Here is a 21,476-nt window from a genome sequence, read left to right on the forward strand (position 1 = left end):
TCCAGTCTAGGGAATATACCTTGGGAAAACTGAAAATCAATAAGAAACAGCCACCTCCAAATTTAGGGCTGCACTGACTACAAGAACCTCAACTTGTGTACACCTTAAATATCCCAGGAAATATAAAAATGGTTCAAAACATTGTGGTACTTACGTACGATGGAATATCCCTCAGCCATGAAATCAATGTCATAAGACCAGTAGCAGCAAAGTGAGTGGATTCAGGTACGATGATTCTAAGTGAAATAAGTCACACAGAAAAAGAAACTTATCATAAGATATCACTTATGAAGATCCTGTAAACATGGCTACACGTGAACTGAGTTAGGAAAGAGAACAGAGTCTCACATTTAGAAAACACTCTTATGCCTGCATAAAGGGGAAGGAGAGGTGGGGTGATGCATAAAACCAGAGTTTGATATAAGCACAGGGACCGTTTCAAAAACCAACTTTGGAATTGACAAGACCGACACCTTCCTCAGTGAAAGAGACTCAAAACCCCATATTTCCCACAGAGGAATATATCTGACTAGTAAGAATCTTAAAACCTATGTACTGATATGTCTGCATAAGGGAATCAAGTGTGTCTAGAGTGGCATAAACATGGCAGCGAGAATCAGCTCAAACCCACTATAAAAAGGAATTTCAAAAGCAAAACCAAAAAACAGGGAAATTCTTTACAATTCCTTCAGGGTGTCTGAGGAAACCTGGAAAGACCCTATCTACAATGACAGCTGGATGTGGCATAAGGGTGGACACTTGGGACTGAGAGGATTGGTGAGATTGGGTGAGCAAATGCAGACCCTTTCAAGCAATAATGCATGGCCCCCATTCCATGGGTCCCAACTCTCCAGGTTCAAGGGAATATTACTACAGCTATAACATGTACAGGAAACCTAGAGAATGGACACACTGTGAATACGAAAGGTTTCTAAAACTCAACGAATAGTCCCTCTCCTGGTGCTCCAGTTTGACTTTCCAACTGCCTTACTATAAATCTCCCAACTTGGAGAGACAGGCCCTTTAACCTCCTCGTTTGCACAGGTTCCCAATTTGGCAGAGGATGGAAGAGACGAGAGAGAACCCATGAGAGAGTAGCTGTTAGGCATTTGGACGGGCACATGTCACTCTAATTTCCCGGCAGGAAGAAGAATTAACCAAAGTCTCAGCCACCCACCGGGAACCAGTATAGGACATGATCCAAAATTTTGGACTTGCGTTCAGCTCACAAAAAACGAGTTGAGAAATGGAGCTCAGGGGCACAGCAATTCACAAACTGGCAGAGTGATAAAGGACAACTATCGTCCAAAAATCTGTTGAGGGAAGTCAACAAGGCGGACTTGAAAGCGAGGCAAAATAGCAGGAAACAGATTTCAAGAGGTACCTTGGAATCGCCTGTAAAGCACAGGAAGAGGGGCACAACTTGGACAATGGTGCACTTGGCCAAAAAGGGCGTATGTGTTTTCTCCTGAATATATTCAGGAGAAAACGCATACAACCTTTTTGGCCAAGCAAGCAAGCGGGCAATGCAAATCTGCACTACAAAGAAGTATCACTTCCCACCGGTCAAAAGGGACATCCACAAAATGTGTAAAAACCAGAAAGGCAAGACAGGCCCTGGAGAACTGGGAGCCTTGTTATGCTGATGGGCGGGATGTAAATTGCCAACTGCCTCACTGGAGGAGTGCATTGTGTTCCCTAAAACAAGTAAACAACAGAGCTACAGAGCCAAGGCCACTTGCAGTCTAGGGAATATACCTTGGGAAAACTGAAAATCAATAAGAAAGAGCCACCTCCAAATTTAGGGCTGCACTGACTACAAGAACCTCAACTTGGGTACACCTTAAATATCCCAGGAAATATAAAAATGGTTCAAAACATTGTGGTACTTACGTACGATGGAATATCCCTCAGCCATGAAATCAATGTCATAAGACCAGTAGCAGCAAAGTGAGTGGATTCAGGTACGATGATTCTAAGTGAAATAAGTCACAAAGAAAAAGAAACTTATCATAAGATATCACTTATGAAGATCCTGTAAACATGGCTACACGGGAACTGAGTTAGGAAAGAGAACAGAGTCTCACATTTAGAAAACACTCTTATGCCTGCATAAAGGGGAAAGAGAGGTGGGGTGATGGATAAAACCAGAGTTTGATATAAGCACAGGGACCGTTTCAAAAACCAACTTTGGAATTGACAAGACCGACACCTTCCTCAGTGAAAGAGACTCAAAACCCCATATTTCCCACAGAGGAATATATCTGACTAGTAAGAATCTTAAAACCTATGTATTGATATGTCTCCATAAGGGAATCAAGTGTGTCTAGAGTGGCATAAACATGGCAGCGCGAATCAGCTCAAACCCACTATAAAAAGGAATTTCAAAAGCAAAACCAAAAAACAGGGAAATTCTTTACAATTCCTTCAGGGTGTCTGAGGAAACCTGGAAAGACCCTATCTACAATGACAGCTGGATGTGGCATAAGGCTGGACACTTGGGACTGAGAGGATTGGTGAGATTGGGTGAGCAAATGCAGACCCTTTCAAGCAATAATGCATGGCCCCCATTCCATGGGTCCCAACTCTCCATGTTCAAGGGAATATTACTACAGCTATAACATGTACAGGAAACCTAGAGAATGGACACACTGTGAATACGAAAGGTTTCTAAAACTCAACGAATAGTCCCTCTCCTGGTGCTCCAGTTTGACTTTCCAACTGCCTTACTATCAATCTCCCAACTTGGAGAGACAGGCCCTTTAACCTCCTGGTTTGCACAGGTTCCCAATTTGGCAGAGGATGGAAGGGACGAGGGAGAACCCATGAGAGAGTAGCTGTTAGGCATTTGGACGGGCACATGTCACTCTAATTTCCCGGCAGGAAGAAGAATTAACCAAAGTCTCAGCCACCCACCGGGAACCAGTATAGGACATGATCCAAAATTTTGGACTTGCGTTCAGCTCCCAAAAAACGAGTTGAGAAATGGAGCTCAGGGGCACAGCAATTCACAAACTGGCAGAGTGATAAAGGACAACTATCGTCCAAAAATCTCTTGAGGGAAGTCAACGAGGCGGACTTGAAAGCGAGGCAAAATAGCAGGAAACAGATTTCAAGAGGTACCTTGGAATCGCCTGTAAAGCACAGGAAGAGGGGCACAACTTGGACAATGGTGCACTTGGCCAAAAAGGGCGTATGCGTTTTCTCATGAATATATTCAGGAGAAAATGCATACGCCCTTTTTGGCCAAGCAAGCAAGCGGGCAATGCAAATCTGCACTACAAAGAAGTATCACTTCCCACCGGTCAAAAGGGACATCCACAAAATGTGTAAAAACCAGAAAGGCAAGACAGGCCCTGGAGAACTGGGAGCCTTGTTATGCTGATGGGCGGGATGTAAATTGCCAACTGCCTCACTGGAGGAGTGCATTGTGTTCCCTAAAACAAGTAAACAACAGAGCTACAGAGCCAAGGCCACTTCCAGTCTAGGGAATATACCTTGGGAAAACTGAAAATCAATAAGAAACAGCCACCTCCAAATTTAGGGCTGCACTGACTACAAGAACCTCAACTTGTGTACACCTTAAATATCCCAGGAAATATAAAAATGGTTCAAAACATTGTGGTACTTACGTACGATGGAATATCCCTCAGCCATGAAATCAATGTCATAAGACCAGTAGCAGCAAAGTGAGTGGATTCAGGTACGATGATTCTAAGTGAAATAAGTCACACAGAAAAAGAAACTTATCATAAGATATCACTTATGAAGATCCTGTAAACATGGCTACACGTGAACTGAGTTAGGAAAGAGAACAGAGTCTCACATTTAGAAAACACTCTTATGCCTGCATAAAGGGGAAGGAGAGGTGGGGTGATGCATAAAACCAGAGTTTGATATAAGCACAGGGACCGTTTCAAAAACCAACTTTGGAATTGACAAGACCGACACCTTCCTCAGTGAAAGAGACTCAAAACCCCATATTTCCCACAGAGGAATATATCTGACTAGTAAGAATCTTAAAACCTATGTATTGATATGTCTCCATAAGGGAATCAAGTGTGTCTAGAGTGGCATAAACATGGCAGCGAGAATCAGCTCAAACCCACTATAAAAAGGAATTTCAAAAGCAAAACCAAAAAACAGGGAAATTCTTTACAATTCCTTCAGGGTGTCTGAGGAAACCTGGAAAGACCCTATCTACAATGACAGCTGGATGTGGCATAAGGCTGGACACTTGGGACTGAGAGGATTGGTGAGATTGGGTGAGCAAATGCAGACCCTTTCAAGCAATAATGCATGGCCCCCATTCCATGGGTCCCAACTCTCCATGTTCAAGGGAATATTACTACAGCTATAACATGTACAGGAAACCTAGAGAATGGACACACTGTGAATACGAAAGGTTTCTAAAACTCAACGAATAGTCCCTCTCCTGGTGCTCCAGTTTGACTTTCCAACTGCCTTACTATCAATCTCCCAACTTGGAGAGACAGGCCCTTTAACCTCCTGGTTTGCACAGGTTCCCAATTTGGCAGAGGATGGAAGGGACGAGGGAGAACCCATGAGAGAGTAGCTGTTAGGCATTTGGACGGGCACATGTCACTCTAATTTCCCGGCAGGAAGAAGAATTAACCAAAGTCTCAGCCACCCACCGGGAACCAGTATAGGACATGATCCAAAATTTTGGACTTGCGTTCAGCTCCCAAAAAACGAGTTGAGAAATGGAGCTCAGGGGCACAGCAATTCACAAACTGGCAGAGTGATAAAGGACAACTATCGTCCAAAAATCTCTTGAGGGAAGTCAACGAGGCGGACTTGAAAGCGAGGCAAAATAGCAGGAAACAGATTTCAAGAGGTACCTTGGAATCGCCTGTAAAGCACAGGAAGAGGGGCACAACTTGGACAATGGTGCACTTGGCCAAAAAGGGCGTATGCGTTTTCTCATGAATATATTCAGGAGAAAATGCATACGCCCTTTTTGGCCAAGCAAGCAAGCGGGCAATGCAAATCTGCACTACAAAGAAGTATCACTTCCCACCGGTCAAAAGGGACATCCACAAAATGTGTAAAAACCAGAAAGGCAAGACAGGCCCTGGAGAACTGGGAGCCTTGTTATGCTGATGGGCGGGATGTAAATTGCCAACTGCCTCACTGGAGGAGTGCATTGTGTTCCCTAAAACAAGTAAACAACAGAGCTACAGAGCCAAGGCCACTTCCAGTCTAGGGAATATACCTTGGGAAAACTGAAAATCAATAAGAAACAGCCACCTCCAAATTTAGGGCTGCACTGACTACAAGAACCTCAACTTGTGTACACCTTAAATATCCCAGGAAATATAAAAATGGTTCAAAACATTGTGGTACTTACGTACGATGGAATATCCCTCAGCCATGAAATCAATGTCATAAGACCAGTAGCAGCAAAGTGAGTGGATTCAGGTACGATGATTCTAAGTGAAATAAGTCACACAGAAAAAGAAACTTATCATAAGATATCACTTATGAAGATCCTGTAAACATGGCTACACGTGAACTGAGTTAGGAAAGAGAACAGAGTCTCACATTTAGAAAACACTCTTATGCCTGCATAAAGGGGAAGGAGAGGTGGGGTGATGCATAAAACCAGAGTTTGATATAAGCACAGGGACCGTTTCAAAAACCAACTTTGGAATTGACAAGACCGACACCTTCCTCAGTGAAAGAGACTCAAAACCCCATATTTCCCACAGAGGAATATATCTGACTAGTAAGAATCTTAAAACCTATGTACTGATATGTCTGCATAAGGGAATCAAGTGTGTCTAGAGTGGCATAAACATGGCAGCGAGAATCAGCTCAAACCCACTATAAAAAGGAATTTCAAAAGCAAAACCAAAAAACAGGGAAATTCTTTACAATTCCTTCAGGGTGTCTGAGGAAACCTGGAAAGACCCTATCTACAATGACAGCTGGATGTGGCATAAGGGTGGACACTTGGGACTGAGAGGATTGGTGAGATTGGGTGAGCAAATGCAGACCCTTTCAAGCAATAATGCATGGCCCCCATTCCATGGGTCCCAACTCTCCAGGTTCAAGGGAATATTACTACAGCTATAACATGTACAGGAAACCTAGAGAATGGACACACTGTGAATACGAAAGGTTTCTAAAACTCAACGAATAGTCCCTCTCCTGGTGCTCCAGTTTGACTTTCCAACTGCCTTACTATAAATCTCCCAACTTGGAGAGACAGGCCCTTTAACCTCCTCGTTTGCACAGGTTCCCAATTTGGCAGAGGATGGAAGAGACGAGAGAGAACCCATGAGAGAGTAGCTGTTAGGCATTTGGACGGGCACATGTCACTCTAATTTCCCGGCAGGAAGAAGAATTAACCAAAGTCTCAGCCACCCACCGGGAACCAGTATAGGACATGATCCAAAATTTTGGACTTGCGTTCAGCTCACAAAAAACGAGTTGAGAAATGGAGCTCAGGGGCACAGCAATTCACAAACTGGCAGAGTGATAAAGGACAACTATCGTCCAAAAATCTGTTGAGGGAAGTCAACAAGGCGGACTTGAAAGCGAGGCAAAATAGCAGGAAACAGATTTCAAGAGGTACCTTGGAATCGCCTGTAAAGCACAGGAAGAGGGGCACAACTTGGACAATGGTGCACTTGGCCAAAAAGGGCGTATGTGTTTTCTCCTGAATATATTCAGGAGAAAACGCATACAACCTTTTTGGCCAAGCAAGCAAGCGGGCAATGCAAATCTGCACTACAAAGAAGTATCACTTCCCACCGGTCAAAAGGGACATCCACAAAATGTGTAAAAACCAGAAAGGCAAGACAGGCCCTGGAGAACTGGGAGCCTTGTTATGCTGATGGGCGGGATGTAAATTGCCAACTGCCTCACTGGAGGAGTGCATTGTGTTCCCTAAAACAAGTAAACAACAGAGCTACAGAGCCAAGGCCACTTGCAGTCTAGGGAATATACCTTGGGAAAACTGAAAATCAATAAGAAAGAGCCACCTCCAAATTTAGGGCTGCACTGACTACAAGAACCTCAACTTGGGTACACCTTAAATATCCCAGGAAATATAAAAATGGTTCAAAACATTGTGGTACTTACGTACGATGGAATATCCCTCAGCCATGAAATCAATGTCATAAGACCAGTAGCAGCAAAGTGAGTGGATTCAGGTACGATGATTCTAAGTGAAATAAGTCACAAAGAAAAAGAAACTTATCATAAGATATCACTTATGAAGATCCTGTAAACATGGCTACACGGGAACTGAGTTAGGAAAGAGAACAGAGTCTCACATTTAGAAAACACTCTTATGCCTGCATAAAGGGGAAAGAGAGGTGGGGTGATGGATAAAACCAGAGTTTGATATAAGCACAGGGACCGTTTCAAAAACCAACTTTGGAATTGACAAGACCGACACCTTCCTCAGTGAAAGAGACTCAAAACCCCATATTTCCCACAGAGGAATATATCTGACTAGTAAGAATCTTAAAACCTATGTATTGATATGTCTCCATAAGGGAATCAAGTGTGTCTAGAGTGGCATAAACATGGCAGCGCGAATCAGCTCAAACCCACTATAAAAAGGAATTTCAAAAGCAAAACCAAAAAACAGGGAAATTCTTTACAATTCCTTCAGGGTGTCTGAGGAAACCTGGAAAGACCCTATCTACAATGACAGCTGGATGTGGCATAAGGCTGGACACTTGGGACTGAGAGGATTGGTGAGATTGGGTGAGCAAATGCAGACCCTTTCAAGCAATAATGCATGGCCCCCATTCCATGGGTCCCAACTCTCCATGTTCAAGGGAATATTACTACAGCTATAACATGTACAGGAAACCTAGAGAATGGACACACTGTGAATACGAAAGGTTTCTAAAACTCAACGAATAGTCCCTCTCCTGGTGCTCCAGTTTGACTTTCCAACTGCCTTACTATCAATCTCCCAACTTGGAGAGACAGGCCCTTTAACCTCCTGGTTTGCACAGGTTCCCAATTTGGCAGAGGATGGAAGGGACGAGGGAGAACCCATGAGAGAGTAGCTGTTAGGCATTTGGACGGGCACATGTCACTCTAATTTCCCGGCAGGAAGAAGAATTAACCAAAGTCTCAGCCACCCACCGGGAACCAGTATAGGACATGATCCAAAATTTTGGACTTGCGTTCAGCTCCCAAAAAACGAGTTGAGAAATGGAGCTCAGGGGCACAGCAATTCACAAACTGGCAGAGTGATAAAGGACAACTATCGTCCAAAAATCTCTTGAGGGAAGTCAACGAGGCGGACTTGAAAGCGAGGCAAAATAGCAGGAAACAGATTTCAAGAGGTACCTTGGAATCGCCTGTAAAGCACAGGAAGAGGGGCACAACTTGGACAATGGTGCACTTGGCCAAAAAGGGCGTATGCGTTTTCTCATGAATATATTCAGGAGAAAATGCATACGCCCTTTTTGGCCAAGCAAGCAAGCGGGCAATGCAAATCTGCACTACAAAGAAGTATCACTTCCCACCGGTCAAAAGGGACATCCACAAAATGTGTAAAAACCAGAAAGGCAAGACAGGCCCTGGAGAACTGGGAGCCTTGTTATGCTGATGGGCGGGATGTAAATTGCCAACTGCCTCACTGGAGGAGTGCATTGTGTTCCCTAAAACAAGTAAACAACAGAGCTACAGAGCCAAGGCCACTTCCAGTCTAGGGAATATACCTTGGGAAAACTGAAAATCAATAAGAAACAGCCACCTCCAAATTTAGGGCTGCACTGACTACAAGAACCTCAACTTGTGTACACCTTAAATATCCCAGGAAATATAAAAATGGTTCAAAACATTGTGGTACTTACGTACGATGGAATATCCCTCAGCCATGAAATCAATGTCATAAGACCAGTAGCAGCAAAGTGAGTGGATTCAGGTACGATGATTCTAAGTGAAATAAGTCACACAGAAAAAGAAACTTATCATAAGATATCACTTATGAAGATCCTGTAAACATGGCTACACGTGAACTGAGTTAGGAAAGAGAACAGAGTCTCACATTTAGAAAACACTCTTATGCCTGCATAAAGGGGAAGGAGAGGTGGGGTGATGCATAAAACCAGAGTTTGATATAAGCACAGGGACCGTTTCAAAAACCAACTTTGGAATTGACAAGACCGACACCTTCCTCAGTGAAAGAGACTCAAAACCCCATATTTCCCACAGAGGAATATATCTGACTAGTAAGAATCTTAAAACCTATGTATTGATATGTCTCCATAAGGGAATCAAGTGTGTCTAGAGTGGCATAAACATGGCAGCGAGAATCAGCTCAAACCCACTATAAAAAGGAATTTCAAAAGCAAAACCAAAAAACAGGGAAATTCTTTACAATTCCTTCAGGGTGTCTGAGGAAACCTGGAAAGACCCTATCTACAATGACAGCTGGATGTGGCATAAGGCTGGACACTTGGGACTGAGAGGATTGGTGAGATTGGGTGAGCAAATGCAGACCCTTTCAAGCAATAATGCATGGCCCCCATTCCATGGGTCCCAACTCTCCATGTTCAAGGGAATATTACTACAGCTATAACATGTACAGGAAACCTAGAGAATGGACACACTGTGAATACGAAAGGTTTCTAAAACTCAACGAATAGTCCCTCTCCTGGTGCTCCAGTTTGACTTTCCAACTGCCTTACTATCAATCTCCCAACTTGGAGAGACAGGCCCTTTAACCTCCTGGTTTGCACAGGTTCCCAATTTGGCAGAGGATGGAAGGGACGAGGGAGAACCCATGAGAGAGTAGCTGTTAGGCATTTGGACGGGCACATGTCACTCTAATTTCCCGGCAGGAAGAAGAATTAACCAAAGTCTCAGCCACCCACCGGGAACCAGTATAGGACATGATCCAAAATTTTGGACTTGCGTTCAGCTCCCAAAAAACGAGTTGAGAAATGGAGCTCAGGGGCACAGCAATTCACAAACTGGCAGAGTGATAAAGGACAACTATCGTCCAAAAATCTCTTGAGGGAAGTCAACGAGGCGGACTTGAAAGCGAGGCAAAATAGCAGGAAACAGATTTCAAGAGGTACCTTGGAATCGCCTGTAAAGCACAGGAAGAGGGGCACAACTTGGACAATGGTGCACTTGGCCAAAAAGGGCGTATGCGTTTTCTCATGAATATATTCAGGAGAAAATGCATACGCCCTTTTTGGCCAAGCAAGCAAGCGGGCAATGCAAATCTGCACTACAAAGAAGTATCACTTCCCACCGGTCAAAAGGGACATCCACAAAATGTGTAAAAACCAGAAAGGCAAGACAGGCCCTGGAGAACTGGGAGCCTTGTTATGCTGATGGGCGGGATGTAAATTGCCAACTGCCTCACTGGAGGAGTGCATTGTGTTCCCTAAAACAAGTAAACAACAGAGCTACAGAGCCAAGGCCACTTCCAGTCTAGGGAATATACCTTGGGAAAACTGAAAATCAATAAGAAACAGCCACCTCCAAATTTAGGGCTGCACTGACTACAAGAACCTCAACTTGTGTACACCTTAAATATCCCAGGAAATATAAAAATGGTTCAAAACATTGTGGTACTTACGTACGATGGAATATCCCTCAGCCATGAAATCAATGTCATAAGACCAGTAGCAGCAAAGTGAGTGGATTCAGGTACGATGATTCTAAGTGAAATAAGTCACACAGAAAAAGAAACTTATCATAAGATATCACTTATGAAGATCCTGTAAACATGGCTACACGTGAACTGAGTTAGGAAAGAGAACAGAGTCTCACATTTAGAAAACACTCTTATGCCTGCATAAAGGGGAAGGAGAGGTGGGGTGATGCATAAAACCAGAGTTTGATATAAGCACAGGGACCGTTTCAAAAACCAACTTTGGAATTGACAAGACCGACACCTTCCTCAGTGAAAGAGACTCAAAACCCCATATTTCCCACAGAGGAATATATCTGACTAGTAAGAATCTTAAAACCTATGTATTGATATGTCTCCATAAGGGAATCAAGTGTGTCTAGAGTGGCATAAACATGGCAGCGAGAATCAGCTCAAACCCACTATAAAAAGGAATTTCAAAAGCAAAACCAAAAAACAGGGAAATTCTTTACAATTCCTTCAGGGTGTCTGAGGAAACCTGGAAAGACCCTATCTACAATGACAGCTGGATGTGGCATAAGGGTGGACACTTGGGACTGAGAGGATTGGTGAGATTGGGTGAGCAAATGCAGACCCTTTCAAGCAATAATGCATGGCCCCCATTCCATGGGTCCCAACTCTCCAGGTTCAAGGGAATATTACTACAGCTATAACATGTACAGGAAACCTAGAGAATGGACACACTGTGAATACGAAAGGTTTCTAAAACTCAACGAATAGTCCCTCTCCTGGTGCTCCAGTTTGACTTTCCAACTGCCTTACTATAAATCTCCCAACTTGGAGAGACAGGCCCTTTAACCTCCTCGTTTGCACAGGTTCCCAATTTGGCAGAGGATGGAAGAGACGAGAGAGAACCCATGAGAGAGTAGCTGTTAGGCATTTGGACGGGCACATGTCACTCTAATTTCCCGGCAGGAAGAAGAATTAACCAAAGTCTCAGCCACCCACCGGGAACCAGTATAGGACATGATCCAAAATTTTGGACTTGCGTTCAGCTCACAAAAAACGAGTTGAGAAATGGAGCTCAGGGGCACAGCAATTCACAAACTGGCAGAGTGATAAAGGACAACTATCGTCCAAAAATCTGTTGAGGGAAGTCAACAAGGCGGACTTGAAAGCGAGGCAAAATAGCAGGAAACAGATTTCAAGAGGTACCTTGGAATCGCCTGTAAAGCACAGGAAGAGGGGCACAACTTGGACAATGGTGCACTTGGCCAAAAAGGGCGTATGTGTTTTCTCCTGAATATATTCAGGAGAAAACGCATACAACCTTTTTGGCCAAGCAAGCAAGCGGGCAATGCAAATCTGCACTACAAAGAAGTATCACTTCCCACCGGTCAAAAGGGACATCCACAAAATGTGTAAAAACCAGAAAGGCAAGACAGGCCCTGGAGAACTGGGAGCCTTGTTATGCTGATGGGCGGGATGTAAATTGCCAACTGCCTCACTGGAGGAGTGCATTGTGTTCCCTAAAACAAGTAAACAACAGAGCTACAGAGCCAAGGCCACTTGCAGTCTAGGGAATATACCTTGGGAAAACTGAAAATCAATAAGAAAGAGCCACCTCCAAATTTAGGGCTGCACTGACTACAAGAACCTCAACTTGGGTACACCTTAAATATCCCAGGAAATATAAAAATGGTTCAAAACATTGTGGTACTTACGTACGATGGAATATCCCTCAGCCATGAAATCAATGTCATAAGACCAGTAGCAGCAAAGTGAGTGGATTCAGGTACGATGATTCTAAGTGAAATAAGTCACAAAGAAAAAGAAACTTATCATAAGATATCACTTATGAAGATCCTGTAAACATGGCTACACGGGAACTGAGTTAGGAAAGAGAACAGAGTCTCACATTTAGAAAACACTCTTATGCCTGCATAAAGGGGAAAGAGAGGTGGGGTGATGGATAAAACCAGAGTTTGATATAAGCACAGGGACCGTTTCAAAAAACAACTTTGGAATTGACAAGACCTACACCTTCCTCAGTGAAAGAGACTCAAAACCCCATATTTCCCACAGAGGAATATATCTGACTAGTAAGAATCTTAAAACCTATGTATTGATATGTCTCCATAAGGGAATCAAGTGTGTCTAGAGTGGCATAAACATGGCAGCGAGAATCAGCTCAAACCCACTATAAAAAGGAATTTCAAAAGCAAAACCAAAAAACAGGGAAATTCTTTACAATTCCTTCAGGGTGTCTGAGGAAACCTGGAAAGACCCTATCTACAATGACAGCTGGATGTGGCATAAGGCTGGACACTTGGGACTGAGAGGATTGGTGAGATTGGGTGAGCAAATGCAGACCCTTTCAAGCAATAATGCATGGCCCCCATTCCATGGGTCCCAACTCTCCAGGTTCAAGGGAATATTACTAGAGCTATAACATGTACAGGAAACCTAGAGAATGGACACACTGTGAATACGAAAGGTTTCTAAAACTCAACGAATAGTCCCTCTCCTGGTGCTCCAGTTTGACTTTCCAACTGCCTTACTATCAATCTCCCAACTTGGAGAGACAGGCCCTTTAACCTCCTGGTTTGCACAGGTTCCCAATTTGGCAGAGGATGGAAGGGACGAGGGAGAACCCATGAGAGAGTAGCTGTTAGGCATTTGGACGGGCACATGTCACTCTAATTTCCCGGCAGGAAGAAGAATTAACCAAAGTCTCAGCCACCCACCGGGAACCAGTATAGGACATGATCCAAAATTTTGGACTTGCGTTCAGCTCACAAAAAACGAGTTGAGAAATGGAGCTCAGGGGCACAGCAATTCACAAACTGGCAGAGTGATAAAGGACAACTATCGTCCAAAAATCTGTTGAGGGAAGGCAACGAGGCGGACTTGAAAGCGAGGCTAAATAGCAGGAAACAGATTTCAAGAGGTACCTTGGAATCGCCTGTAAAGCACAGGAAGAGGGGCACAACTTGGACAATGGTGCACTTGGCCAAAAAGGGCGTATGCGTTTTCTCCTGAATATATTCAGGAGAAAACGCATACGCCCTTTTTGGCCAAGCAAGCAAGCGGGCAATGCAAATCTGCACTACAAAGAAGTATCACTTCCCACCGGTCAAAAGGGACATCCACAAAATGTGTAAAAACCAGAAAGGCAAGACAGGCCCTGGAGAACTGGGAGCCTTGTTATGCTGATGGTCGGGATGTAAATTGCCAACTGCCTCACTGGAGGAGTGCATTGTGTTCCCTAAAACAAGTAAACAACAGAGCTACAGAGCCAAGGCCACTTCCAGTCTAGGGAATATACCTTGGGAAAACTGAAAATCAATAAGAAAGAGCCACCTCCAAATTTAAGGCTGCACTGACTTCAAGAACCTCAACTTGGGTACACCTTAAATATCCCAGGAAATATAAAAATGGTTCAAAACATTGTGGTACTTACGTGCGATGGAATATCCCTCAGCCATGAAATCAATGTCATAAGACCAGTAGCAGCAAAGTGAGTGGATTCAGGTACGATGATTCTAAGTGAAATAAGTCACACAGAAAAAGAAACTTATCATAAGATATCACTTATGAAGTTCCTGTAAACATGGCTACACGTGAACTGAGTTAGGAAAGAGAACAGAGTCTCACATTTAGAAAACACTCTTATGCCTGCATAAAGGGGAAGGAGAGGTGGGGTGATGCATAAAACCAGAGTTTGATATAAGCACAGGGACCGTTTCAAAAACCAACTTTGGAATTGACAAGACCGACACCTTCCTCAGTGAAAGAGACTCAAAACCCCATATTTCCCACAGAGGAATATATCTGACTAGTAAGAATCTTAAAACCTATGTATTGATATGTCTCCATAAGGGAATCAAGTGTGTCTAGAGTGGCATAAACATGGCAGCGAGAATCAGCTCAAACCCACTATAAAAAGGAATTTCAAAAGCAAAACCAAAAAACAGGGAAATTCTTTACAATTCCTTCAGGGTGTCTGAGGAAACCTGGAAAGACCCTATCTACAATGACAGCTGGATGTGGCATAAGGCTGGACACTTGGGACTGAGAGGATTGGTGAGATTGGGTGAGCAAATGCAGACCCTTTCAAGCAATAATGCATGGCCCCCATTCCATGGGTCCCAACTCTCCAGGTTCAAGGGAATATTACTACAGCTATAACATGTACAGGAAACCTAGAGAATGGACACACTGTGAATACGAAAGGTTTCTAAAACTCAACGAATAGTCCCTCTCCTGGTGCTCCAGTTTGACTTTCCAACTGCCTTACTATCAATCTCCCAACTTGGAGAGACAGGCCCTTTAACCTCCTGGTTTGCACAGGTTCCCAATTTGGCAGAGGATGGAAGGGACGACGGAGAACCCATGAGAGAGTAGCTGTTAGGCATTTGGACGGGCACATGTCACTCTAATTTCCCGGCAGGAAGAAGAATTAAACAAAGTCTCAGCCACCCACCGGGAACCAGTATAGGACATGATCCAAAATTTTGGACTTGCGTTCAGCTCACAAAAAACGAGTTGAGAAATGGAGCTCAGGGGCACAGCAATTCACAAACTGGCAGAGTGATAAAGGACAACTATCGTCCAAAAATCTGTTGAGGGAAGTCAACGAGGCGGACTTGAAAGCGAGGCAAAATAGCAGGAAACAGATTTCAAGAGGTACCTTGGAATCGCCTGTAAAGCACAGGAAGAGGGGCACAACTTGGACAATGGTGCATTTGGCCAAAAAGGGCGTATGCGTTTTCTCCTGAATATATTCAGGAGAAAACGCATACGCCCTTTTTGGTCAAGCAAGCAAGAGGGCAATGCAAATCTGCACTACAAAGAAGTATCACTTCCCACCGGTCAAAAGGGACATCCACAAAATGTGTAAAAACCAGAAAGGCAAGACAGGCCCTGGAGAACTGGGAGCCTTGTTATGCTGATGGGCGGGATGTCAATTGCCAACTGCCTCACTGGAGGAGTGCATTGTGTTCCCTAAAACAAGTAAACAACAGAGCTACAGAGCCAAGGCCACTTCCAGTCTAGGGAATATACCTTGGGAAAACTGAAAATCGATAAGAAAGAGCCACCTCCAAATTTAGGGCTGCACTGGCTACAAGAACCTCAACTTGGGTACACCTTAAATATCCCAGGAAATATAAAAATGGTTCAAAACATTGTGGTACTTACGTACGATGGAATATCCCTCAGCCATGAAATCAATGTCATAAGACCAGTAGCAGCAAAGTGAGTGGATTCAGGTACGATGATTCTAAGTGAAATAAGTCACACAGAAAAAGAAACTTATCATAAGATATCACTTAGGAAGATCCTGTAAACATGGCTACACGTGAACTGAGTTAGGAAAGAGAACAGAGTCTCACATTTAGAAAACACTCTTATGCCTGCTTAAAGGGGAAGGAGAGGTGGGGTGATGCATAAAACCAGAGTTTGATATAAGCACAGGGACCGTTCCAAAAACCAACTTTGGAATAGACAAGACCTACACCTTCCTCAGTGAAAGAGACTCAAAACCCCATATTTCCCACAGAGGAATATATCTGACTAGTAAGAATCTTAAAACCTATGTACTGATATGTCTGCATAAGGGAATCAAGTATGTCTAGAGTGGCATAAACATGGCAGCGAGAATCAGCTCAAACCCACTATAAAAAGGAATTTCAAAAGCAAAACCAAAAAACAGGGAAATTCTTTACAATTCCTTCAGGGTGTCTGAGGAAACCTGGAAAGACCCTGTCTACAATGACAGCTGTATGTGGCATAAGGCTGGACACTTGGGACTGAGAGGATTGGTGAGATTGGGTGAGCAAATGCAGACCCTTTCAAGCAATAATGCATGGCCCCCATTCGATGGGTCCCAACTCTCCAGGTTCAAGGGAATATTACTACAGCTATAACATGTACAGGAAACCTAGAGAATGGACACACTGTGAATACGAAAGGTTTCTAAAACTCAACGAATAGTCCCTCTCCTGGTGCTCCAGTTTGACTTTCCAACTGCCTTACTATCAATCTCCCAACTTGGAGAGACAGGCCCTTTAACCTCCTTGTTTGCACAGGTTCCCAATTTGGCAGAGGATGGAAGGGACGAGGGAGAACCCATGAGAGAGTAGCTGTTAGGCATTTGGACAGGCACATGTCACTCTAATTTCCCGGCAGGAAGAAGAATTAACCAAAGTCTCAGTCACCCACCGGGAACCAGAATAGGACATGATCCAAAATTTTGGACTTGCGTTCAGCTCACAAAAAACGAGTTGAGAAATGGAGCTCAGGGGCACAGCAATTCACAAACTGGCAGAGTGATAAAGGACCACTATCGTCCAAAAATCTGTTGAGGGAAGTCAATGAGGCGGACTTGAAAGCGAGGCAAAATAGCAGGAAACAGATTTCAAGAGGTACCTTGGAATCGCCTGTAAAGCACAGGAAGAGGGGCACAACTTGGACAATGGTGCACTTGGCCAAAAAGGGCGTATGAGTTTTCTCCTGAATATATTCAGGAGAAAACGCATACGCCCTTTTTGGCCAAGCAAGCAAGCGGGCAATGCAAATCTGCACTACAAAGAAGTATCATTTCCCACCGGTCAAAAGGGACATCCACAAAATGTGTAAAAACCAGAAAGGCAAGACATGTCCTGGAGAACTGGGAGCCTTGTTATGCTGATGGGCGGGATGTAAATTGCCAACTGCCTCACTGGAGGAGTGCATTGTGTTCCCTAAAACAAGTAAACAACAGAGCTACAGAGCCAAGGCCACTTCCAGTCTAGGCAATATACCTTGGGAAAACTGAAAATCAATAAGAAAGAGCCACCTCCAAATTTAGGGCTGCACTGACTACAAGAACCTCAACTTGGGTACACCTTAAATATCCCAGGAAATATAAAAATGGTTCAAAACATTGTGGTACTTACGTACGATGGAATATCCCTCAGCCATGAAATCAATGTCATAAGACCAGTAGCAGCAAAGTGAGTGGATTCAGGTACGATGATTCTAAGTGAAATAAGTCACACAGAAAAAGAAACTTATCATAAGATATCACTTATGAAGATCCTGTAAACATGGCTACACGTGAACTGAGTTAGGAAAGAGAACAGAGTCTCACATTTAGAAAACACTCTTATGCCTGCATAAAGGGGAAGGAGAGGTGGGGTGATGCATAAAACTAGAGTTTGATATAAGCACAGGGACCGTTTCTAAAACCAACTTTGGAATTGACAAGACCGACACCTTCCTTAGTGAAAGAGACTCAAAAGCCCATATTTCCCACAGAGGAATATATCTGACTAGTAAGAATCTTAAAACCTATGTATTGATATGACTCCATAAGGGAATCAAGTGTGTCTAGAGTGGCATAAACATGGCAGCGAGAATCAGCTCAAACCCACTATAAAAAGGAATTTCAAAAGCAAAACCAAAAAACAGGGAAATTCTTTACAATTCCTTCAGGGTGTCTGAGGAAACCTGGAAAGACCCTATCTACAATGACAGCTGGATGTGGAATAAGGCTGGACACTTGGGACTGAGAGGATTGGTGAGATTGGGTGAGCAAATGCAGACCGTTTCAAGCAATAATGCATGGCCCCCATTCCATGGGTCCCAACTCTCCAGGTTCAAGGGAATATTACTACAGCTATAACATGTACAGGAAACCTAGAGAATGGACACACTGTTAATACGAAAGGTTTCTAAAACTCAACGAATAGTCCCTCTCCTGGTGCTCCACTTTGACTTTCCAACTGCCTTACTATCAATCTCCCAACTTGGAGAGACAGGCCCTTTAACCTCCTGGTTTGCACAGCTTCCCAATTTGGCAGAGGATGGAAGGGACGAGGGAGAACCCATGAGAGAGTAGCTGTTAGGCATTTGGACGGGCACATGTCACTCTAATTTCCCGGCAGGAAGAAGAATTAACCAAAGTCTCAGCCACCCACCGGGAACCAGTATAGGACATGATCCAAAATTTTGGACTTGCGTTCAGCTCACAAAAAAACGAGTTGAAAAATGGAGCTCAGGGACACAGCAATTCACAAACTGGCAGAGTGATAAAGGACAACTATCGTCCAAAAATCTGTTGAGGGAAGTCAACGAGGCGGACTTGAAAGCGAGGCAAAATAGCAGGAAACAGATTTCAAGAGGTACCTTGGAATCGCCTGTAAAGCACAGGAAGAGGGGCACAACTTGGACAATGGTGCACTTGGCCAAAAAGGGCGTATGCGTTTTCTCCTGAATATATTCAGGAGAAAACGCATACGCCCTTTTTGGCCAAGCAAGTAAGCGGGCAATGCAAATCTGCACTAAAACGAAGTATCACTTCCCACCGGTCAAAAGGGACATCCACAAAATGTGTAAAAACCAGAAAGGCAAGAGAGGCCCTGGAGAACTGGGAGCCTTGTTATGCTGATTGGCGGGATGTAAATTGCCAACTGCCTCACTGGAGGAGTGCATTGTGTTCCCTAAAACAAGTAAACAACAGAGCTACAGAGCCAAGGCCACTTCCAGTCTAGGGAATATACCTTGGGAAAACTGAAAATCAATAAGAAAGAGCCACCTCCAAATTTAGGGCTGCACTGACTACAAGAACCTCAACTTGGGTACACCTTAAATATCCCAGGAAATATAAAAATGGTTCAAAACATTGTGGTACTTACGTACGATGGAATATCCCTCAGCCATGAAATCAATGTCATAAGACCAGTAGCAGCAAAGTGAGTGGATTCAGGTACGATGATTCTAAGTGAAATAAGTCACACAGAAAAAGAAACTTATCATAAGATATCACTTAGGAAGATCCTGTAAACATGGCTACACGTGAACTGAGTTAGGAAAGAGAACAGAGTCTCACATTTAGAAAACACTCTTATGCCTGCATAAAGGGGAAGGAGAGGTGGGGTGATGCATAAAACCAGAGTTTGATATAAGCACAGGGACCGTTTCAAAAACCAACTTTGGAATTGACAAGACCGACACCTTCCTCAGTGAAAGAGACTCAAAACCCCATATTTCCCACAGAGGAATATATCTGACTAGTAAGAATCTTAAAACCTATGTATTGATATGTCTCCATAAGGGAATCAAGTGTGTCTAGAGTGGCATAAACATGGCAGCGAGAATCAGCTCAAACCCCCTATAAAAAGGAATTTCAAAAGCAAAACCAAAAACAGGGAAATTCTTTACAATTCCTTCAGGGTGTCTGAGGAAACCTGGAAAGACCCTATCTACAATGACAGCTGGATGTGGCATAAGGCTGGACACTTGGGACTGAGAGGATTGGTGAGATTGGGTTAGCAAATGCAGACCCTTTCAAGCAATAATGCATGGCCCCCATTCCATGGGTCCCAACTCTCCAGGTTCAAGGGAATATTACTACAGCTATAACATGTACAGGAAACCTAGAGAATGGACACACTGTGAATACGAAAGGTTTCTAAAACTCAACGAATAGTCCCTCTCCTGGTGCTCCAGTTTGACTTTCCAACTGCCTTACTATCAATCTCCCAACTTGGAGAGACAGGCCCTTTAACCTCCTGGTTTGCACAGGTTCCCAATTTGGCAGAGGATGGAAGGGACGAGGGAGAACCCATGAGAGAGTAGCTGTTAGGCATTTGGACGGGCACATGTCACTCTAATTTCCCGGCAGGAAGAAGAATTAACCAAAGTCTCAGCCACCCACCGGGAACCAGTATAGGACATGATCCAAAATTTTGGACTTGCGTTCAGCTCACAAAAAACGAGTTGAGAAATGGAGCTCAGGGGCACAGCAATTCACAAACTGGCAGAGTGATAAAGGACAACTATCGTCCAAAAATCTGTTGAGGGAAGTCAACGAGGGGGACTTGAAAGCGAGGCAAAATAGCAGGAAACAGATTTCAAGAGGTACCTTGGAATCGCCTGTAAAGCACAGGAAGAGGGGCACAACTTGGACAATGGTGCACTTGGCCAAAAAGGGCGTATGCGTTTTCTCCTGAATATATTCAGGAGAAAACACATACGCCCTTTTTGGCCAAGCAAGCAAGCGGGCAATGCAAATCTGCACTACAAAGAAGTATCACTTCCCACCGGTCAAAAGGGACATCCACAAAATGTGTAAAAACCAGAAAGGCAAGACAGGCCCTGGAGAACTGGGAGCCTTTTTATGCTGATGGGCGGGATGTAAATTGCCAACTGCCTCACTGGAGGAGTGCATTGTGTTCCCTAAAACAAGTAAACAACAGAGCTACAGAGCCAAGGCCACTTCCAGTCTAGGGAATATACCTTGGGAAAACTGAAAATCAATAAGAAAGAGCCACCTCCAAATTTAGGGCTGCACTGACTACAAGAACCTCAACTTGGGTACACCTTAAATATCCCAGGAAATATAAAAATGGTTCAAAACATTGTGGTACTTACGTATGATGGAATATCCCTCAGCCATGAAATCAATGTCATAAGACCAGTAGCAGCAAAGTGACTGGATTCAGGTACGATGATTCTAAGTGAAATAAGTCACACAGAAAAAGAAACTTATCATAAGATATCACTTATGAACATCCTGTAAACATGGCTACACGTGAACTGAGTTAGGAAAGAGAACAGAGTCTCACATTTAGAAAACACTCTTATGCCTGCATAAAGGGGAAGGAGAGGTGGGGTGATGCATAAAACCAGAGTTTGATATAAGCACAGGGACCGTTTCAAAAACCAACTTTGGAATTGACAAGACCGACACCTTCCTCAGTGAAAGAGACTCAAAACCCCATATTTCCCACAGAGGAATATATCTGACTAGTAAGAATCTTAAAACCTATGTATTGATATGTCTCCATAAGGGAATCAAGTGTGTCTAGAGTGTCATAAACATGGC

The sequence above is a fragment of the Mesoplodon densirostris genome, unplaced genomic scaffold, assembly GCF_025265405.1.
Source record: "Mesoplodon densirostris isolate mMesDen1 unplaced genomic scaffold, mMesDen1 primary haplotype scaffold_35, whole genome shotgun sequence".
In the NCBI taxonomy this organism is placed as follows: Eukaryota; Metazoa; Chordata; class Mammalia; order Artiodactyla; family Ziphiidae; genus Mesoplodon; species Mesoplodon densirostris.